Below are 7,839 nucleotides of genomic sequence, written 5' to 3'. Positions count from 1 at the left end.
TCAGTTTTAATTGGATATCTAATTAATAATGTACCATACATGTATATTTTAGAAAAGTGTCTTTTGTTACTGTTATGGATTATTGACTAACAATACAGTGTGTGATCGGTTGCACCTCTTTGACAATACATATAATTCCTTTATTTCATATAAATTTGATAAAATCAGACTTCTCTTCTTATCTGAATGACTTTAGGCTCTAGAGAGTTTAATAACCTCACATACAACTGAAGTCATTAATCCAGAATGTTTTATATTATAACTGAGGTAAGCCTAAAGGCAAACTGAATGATATAATTTTTGTGCCAATTTTTTACTGTGTTCTCATGTCAGAGAAAAGGTTGAATTCTTTGCCAGACGCAGTGTTCACACACACACAAAATAAGAAAAGGGCCGATATATACGTACACTGGATCTGTATGGCATGCATTCACAAACACGTTCAAACATGTACAATTTAGATTCATCATCAATGGGAACAAATTTGGCAATCAAAGTCATCAAATAACAATGGCACATTACACAAATAATATAACCTAACTTATGTCAGTGTAACTTAAGAACAAAATGTGACAAAATTGTTAGTATTTTAATATCGTAAAGTTATTACGGAAAAGATTCAAGTACCGTAGTGTTTACTTTCCTAGAAAAATGAAATTTGGTATCATGACACAAAATGGTATTTTTTTTTAAACTGAATACCGGTATTTATTTTATTTATCAATACTCTCAGATGTCTGTATAAATATATTAAAATTTTGGTGTAAAGGACCAGTGTAAATTACAGTAAATGTTAATAATACTGTAGTTGCTTGTCTCAAACATTTGTAACAGAAATCATTATTACTCCGCTAACTCATTAATCAGTTACGCAAAAATTATTATTATTAAAGAGAACATTATTATTACTATTGTTGAACAGTTACATTATCTTAATGCTAGAAATTGTATACCTCTAAAATAAATTATTGTTCATTGTATTCAAAGAGAGTTTAACATCTTAAATATTTAGCCTATAATAGAAAGAAATCCATGTTTCCTGAGCATTAGTAAAAAACATACTGGTACTTACAATAGCTCAGGAAAATGTCTGTTGTGTCAAATAACCGTACATGATTCCAACTAAAAGGTATCACACCTTCAATATTCTCACAGAAAATATTTCCATGAGCAAGGTATAGCATTCACATTTGAAACTGAAAGAGAATATAAAAGAATGAACATGTCTTCCTGTTAACTTTAATGCAACAAAATTCATGAAGAATTCGCGCACTAACTTCCAGCACAAGGTGTATGCTATGAAGCATAAAAGGTCAGCTGTAAATGACAAATTGTCATATCTCACTTATATTACTCAAATCAACTCTTAACGTGTGTATAGAGCCATAGTACATTTGTAGCTGATTTTGAACCATTCAAAACTAGGAGTGAATGAAAAAATATTGAAATATACAAACAGTGTGTTCGGCACTGTTCTCAGTTGAGAAAATTCTGATACCTTCCTCTTGTAAAATAATACTGTGAAAGAGAAGTCAATAGTTAATCTTAATATCAATAATATGTAGTAATTTTAGATGTGAAATGAAATCGTAATTTGTTGGGCAGTATGTATATATGTTGTAGCCATAAGAAGAAGGTAGATATTTTTGTATGTGTTTTAAGATGAATGTTTCAAGTATTTTCTCACTGCCAGGAATTAGTAATCTGAAGTTTCCTCCATTAAACCTTGTTGCATTTTGTCATTTTAACCGTTGTTGCTTATTAAATTGAACGTTACTTAATATGTGTGTCTGTATATTATTTATTTCAAAATCTATAAAGAAAGCAGGAAGTAAGTATAATTAATCGAGTGTCCTTCAGGGAAAATATATTTTACAAAACAGAGTACAGAATTGGCTTTGTTTGACATGTTTGCCATAATAAAGAATCTTTAGTTGATAGAGAAACAGCAATTTTTTTCCTTAATATGTTTGTAACTGTTCCTGTACATTCATAACATAGTTTGCATGAAGTAAAAGAAGTAGTTTGTTATTTATAATATATTTCCAGTAAGTTCTATGAAATTGACAACTACTGTTATTAATATATTAATAAAAATCTAACCTCGCCTGCTTTCCTACCTAGAGTTATGCTGCCATGCTTTGTAGGTGAAACAGTGGTCGTTATCAGTTGCATATTGTTGCATAGCTTAAAAATATTTCTGTGTGCATGCACCTGTAGACGTGTAATGCCTGATGTTATCCAAGAGAGATGCTGTTATATAAATGATAGCTGTCCATATGACAAAAGAAGAATCTGGAACGTATGATGCTCCTGTAGAAATGGGAAATTGGCTTCATTGTGAAGGGACAGTTACAATAAAAGAAGTTAAAGATACCCAGCTTTGCTCTATAGAAATGTACACTGATGGAAGTAAAATTAAAGGTCATGTATACTGGGTGTTCATTTCAAAGTGTGTCATGACGTCACTGTTATGAGTCAACGATTTGAAGTGAGTTTCAGATTTTATGTCAGAGAAGTTGCCTATTAATCAAGGTGTTCAATCTGAACTTGAGAACATGTACGGTATAACTTGAACATCGTAGCAACAGATGGCGGTCTGTACTGTCTGTGTGCTACCATAACCTCTTTCGAACTGTGTTTTGCGCGGGCAAGTCGTATGCAGGGTATTTGTTATCATCAGTTGTGTACGGCAACTTTCCACAATACAAATCAAATGCTCCATGTCCATGTTGACCGTCGAAGTTAATGTCAACAAGACATATCCCGACAGTAAGAAAAAAAACTCACCTCAGTACGTGTTTCCAAACAGTTCACATTCCTGCCACTACAGCGTTACCATATGTATCGGTAAGTACTCTTCAGAATGAACGCCATACTTGCTAGGCAACTTCTCTGGCACATAGGTAATACACCTCTGCGGAAGTGTAGGAAGATTGAATTCCCTAGGCTCATCGACTAGCCACATGACGGCATACAGCAAGCCATGACACACTTTGAATTGAACACGCAGTAGTAGTAGCAGCAGTAGCCATATAATATAAGAGCAGTAATATGACAGAAGAGTTAAAATAGAGACAGCATGACCATTGCACGAACACCTAAGCTGAAGAAACATCCATCCTGTAAGATTAGAAACTGTAGACAATTGGCAGAACATCCTTGCATCAGATAAGAAGTAATACAGTAGAATCCCACTACAATAACATAGAAACAGATATGGAAATACTACACATCATACCAAAAAGTCCACAATTAAGAATGTTGGAATAATATGAAATCTACAAAAACACAATAGCATATACACAACATATACCGTACTTAATATGCAATTACAATTCAGCACACATATACATTATTTGATCTAATAGTACACAACATACAAACAACCCCCCCACCCCACCACAGACGACAGCAAACGCCGAAGAGCAAGAAGAGCTGAAGCCTCAATAGTTCAAGAGATGCTGATGAAGACACAATACCAGTGTTGAAATGGTACCATCCGTCACATAGGCCTAAGGTGTATTACCTTTTTTAAATAGTTTTAACACTTTTAAAGCTTTTAAGAAAGTTTTACAATTTAGTAGGATATTTTAAAAGAACTTATGTTTACTAATAACTTTCAAATTACAGAAAAAAAAAATGGTTTTCACTTTATTATTGAATAAGAAATGTGTATTCAGATTACAAAAATAAAAACTATATTTTCAGTTAATCAGTTACCGGTACTGTGATAAAGAATGTAGACATTTGTTTGCAAAAGTCTTGAATTAAGACAACTAAATAATCACATACAAACGAAAGAAAACATCACTTTAAAAACCACAGAAAAACATCGTAGGATTAAGTGGCAAGCTACTTTCTCAGAGCTCGAAAACAAAGTAAAGAAAATATGTAAATATTATGGAAAGCAAAGAAATCTTATGTTAAAAAATGAGTTTGTCGAAGACGCAGCCTTTCTGTATTAGCAGGCCCATGTCCTGGGCATGTTTCTCTGTTCAAACTTTTATTTCACTGTAATTTTATATGTTCCTTTTCTTACTTATTGTTTTCTAAAACCTTAACTGTAAAATCTACAAAATGCACCTGTTAAGACATTGATGATACTACCATGAAACTTTCCATAAAAATGATCCATCCAAAAACGATAAAAAATGCTAAATCTTAAATTAAAAGTACTATAAATGATAAATTTGTAGTTTTAAGATGCTAAATATCTACCACCCCTTTGTACGAGTATTAGCATGAAACATGTGCCACTTCTTCATACCTTGTGATGTAAGGAAGAGAATGGTCTTCATATGCAGCAAGTACAAAACATAATAATTGCGTAGAATAAGAGTCACAGTCCGCCAATGAAAATCGTCTACAAGAGCGTCAGGATGTGAGAAGGTAGCGTTTACCAAGTTCAGGATTGGCTATTTATGTCTGGCACAGACTATAGTCTAAGCCGCGATATATTTGGTGACAGAAAAAGGAATGGTCTGCAAAAGTGTATAAAAAATTGCATAAAACAAACAACACTGTCCCCTTACAAAGGATTGGCCACTTCTGTGTTACACTTCATTGTCTTCTGAGTGACTATTCTCCACCTGGGTGTCTTCTGCGATGTATTTGGTGAAAGAAAAGGGGATGGTCTGCATAAGACTATAAAAAATTGCTCACAAACCAGGACTACTGTTCGCTTATCAAGTTCAGGATTGACTACTTGTCTGGCACAGTGCTATCCTCTGATAGGTCATCCTTCACCTGGGTGTTGTCTGCGATGAGTTTGGTGAGAGAAAAGGGAATGGTCTTCATAAGAGAATAAAAAATTGCACACAAACCAGGACTACTGTTCGCTTATCAAGTTCAGGATTGACTACTTGTCTGGCACAGTGCTATCCTCTGATAGGTCATCCTTCACCTGGGTGTTGTCTGCGATGAGTTTGGTGAGAGGAAAGGGAATGGTCTTCATAAGAGAATAAAAAATTGCACACAAACCAGGACTACTGTTCGCTTATCAAGTTCAGGATTGACTACTTGTCTGGCACAGTGCTATCCTCTGATAGGTCATCCTTCACCTGGGTGTTGTCTGCGATGAGTTTGGTGAGAGAAAAGGGAATGGTCTTCATAAGGGAATAAAAAATTGCACCAGTGGCGGCTCGTAGTCAAATGTCCAGGGTAGGCAAAATTTACAGAACATTTCTATGTATTTCCCGCTATTCAATGAGAGCTCGCTTTCATCATGCCCCCCGAAAACTTAACTCTTGCTTACATAACAGTACTGTTACATCAATTAGCCGTCTCATAATTTGTCGGTTTGATCTAGTTTATTGTTATACCGTTGTCTTGCAACCCTTGTTGTTCAGACAACATTTCTGAAATTGGATTCAAATCCTTTTCAAGTCTCTTTAGATTTACAGAGTTACAACTATGATCTGATTCTAAGTACCTACCTTCTTTAGATGACAATAACAAACATAGCCAACAGTACAGCTTAGCTTTAACTTCACTTCCTGTTAGCCATTTATGTGTTTCATACCATACTTACTTACTTACAAATGGTTTTTAAGGAACCCGCAAGTTCATTGCCACCCTCACATAAGCCCGCCATCGGTCCGGTCCCTACACTGTGCAAGATTAATCCAGTCGTTATCATCATATCCCATCTCCCTCAATTCCATTTTAATATTATCCTCCCATCTACGTCTCGACCTCCCCAAACTAACACACTATATGCATTTCTGGATTCGCCCATACGTGCTACATGCCCTGCCCATTTCAAACGTCTGGATTTAATGTCCTTAATTATGTCAGGTGAAGAATACAATGCGTTAAGTTCTGCGTTATGTAACTTTCTCCATTCTCCTGTAACTTCATTCCTCTTAGCCTCAAATATTTTTCTAAGAACCTTATTCTCAAACACCCTTAACCTATGTTCCTCTCTCAAAGTGAGAGTTCAAGTTTCACAACCATACAGAACAACCGATAATATAACTGTTTTATAAATTCTAACTTTCAGATTTTTTGACAACAGACTGGATGACAAAAGCTTCTCAACCGAATAATAACAGGCATTTCCGATATTTTTTATTCTGCGTTTAATTTCCTCCCGAGTATCATTTATATTTGTTACTATTGCTCCAAGATATTTTAATTTTTCCACCTCTTCGAAGGATAAATCTCCAATTTTTATATTTCCATTTGGTAGAGTGTTTCATACCATGAAGGATTAAATTTTCTTGCACCTTTAGCACTGACTTTATGAACAATAGAGCTTAATGCAGGAGTGGGTCGTCTATTGTCCAAAATACTTCTCTTTTCAATGTTATTACGACGCAAAAACGGACAACGTAACAGTTCATTTATTATATCAGTCATAATATAATATTACAGTTATAAATCACCAAATATACAGAACATTAATATGCAGTACGTACTTTCAAAAATCACATTTTCTAAAATACACTGTTTAAAAAAAACGCATCTTTTAAAACACACTGTTTAAAAACTGTTATTGTACTGGTAACAGGCTACGTTCCAACTCATGAAACTGTCAAACAGAAATTTCGCAAATCGTAGGTGTTCGATAATGCTCGTGGGTTCTCGTTAGGGCAGGCAGAATTCAAACGCGCTGGCTTAAGCATTGAACGCATGCGCTAAGAAAGCATTTAGAATAGCGATCTCTTTTAATGCTTACTCCAGGGCCAGATTTGAAGTTACGTGGAAGGTCGGCTAACTTTGCTACTGCCTACATTCAGACGCATTGTGATCTGCCCACTGTATTCTTGTCGGATAAATCGAACTGCTACTAGTAAGCAACGTCCAACTAACCCTAAAAATATCCCATTCATAGTTAATTGAAGAATTTCTAAGAAGCTAGACAAGAGTATATAATTATAATTATATAAGGTTTTCAAATGTGTTGGGGTAATTAATAAATACCCACTTTTAGGTTTTTCCAAATGTGTTGGGGTAGGCTAGCCTACCCTGCCTGCCCTGAGGAGCCGCCTCTGAATTACACACAAACCAGGACTACTGTTCGCTTTTCAAGTTCAGGATTGGCTACTTGTCTGACACAGTGCTATCCTCTGATAGGTCATCCTTCACCTGGGTGTTGTCTGTGATGAGTTTGATGAGAGGAAAGGGAATGGTCTTCATAAGAGTACAAAAAATTGCATAAAAACCAGGACTACTGTTCGCTTATCAAGTTCAGGATTGGCTACTTGTCTGACACAGTGCTATCCTCTGATAGGTCATCCTTCACCTGGGTGTCGTCTGCGATGTGTTTGGTGAGAGAAAAGGGAATGGTCTTCATAAGAGTATAAAAAATTGCATAAAAACCAGGACTATTGTTCGCTTATCAAGTCCAGGATTGGGTACAGTACTTGTCTGGCACAGCGCCATCCTCTGAGACTGGTCATTCTTCACTGGGGTGTCGTCTGCGATGTATTTGGTGAGAGAAAGGGGAATGGTCTGCATAAGAGTATAAAAAATTGCACACAAACCAGGAATACTGTTCGCTTATCAAGTCCAGGATTGGGTACTTGTCTGGCACAGTGCTCTCCTCTGATAGGTCATTCTTCACAGGAGTGTCGTCTGCGATGTTATTTGGTGAGAGAAAAGGGAATGGTCTGTATAAGAGTACCGGTACAAAAAATTGCACACAAACCAGGACCAAAGACGTTATATACCAGGACTAGTGTTCACTTATCAAGTTCAGGACTGAATGGTCTGCAAGATTCAGATGCTTTAGATAGAGAACAATGAGGGAAAAAAATTAAATGAACAGCATGATCAGTATTATGAATTATAAGGTATTTTGTTTGGTTGAGGGAAACTACAGCAATGTAGAAA

This window comes from Periplaneta americana, chromosome 3 (assembly GCF_040183065.1).
Source record: "Periplaneta americana isolate PAMFEO1 chromosome 3, P.americana_PAMFEO1_priV1, whole genome shotgun sequence".
In the NCBI taxonomy this organism is placed as follows: Eukaryota; Metazoa; Arthropoda; class Insecta; order Blattodea; family Blattidae; genus Periplaneta; species Periplaneta americana.
Note: the sequence above shows the minus strand (reverse complement) of the source record.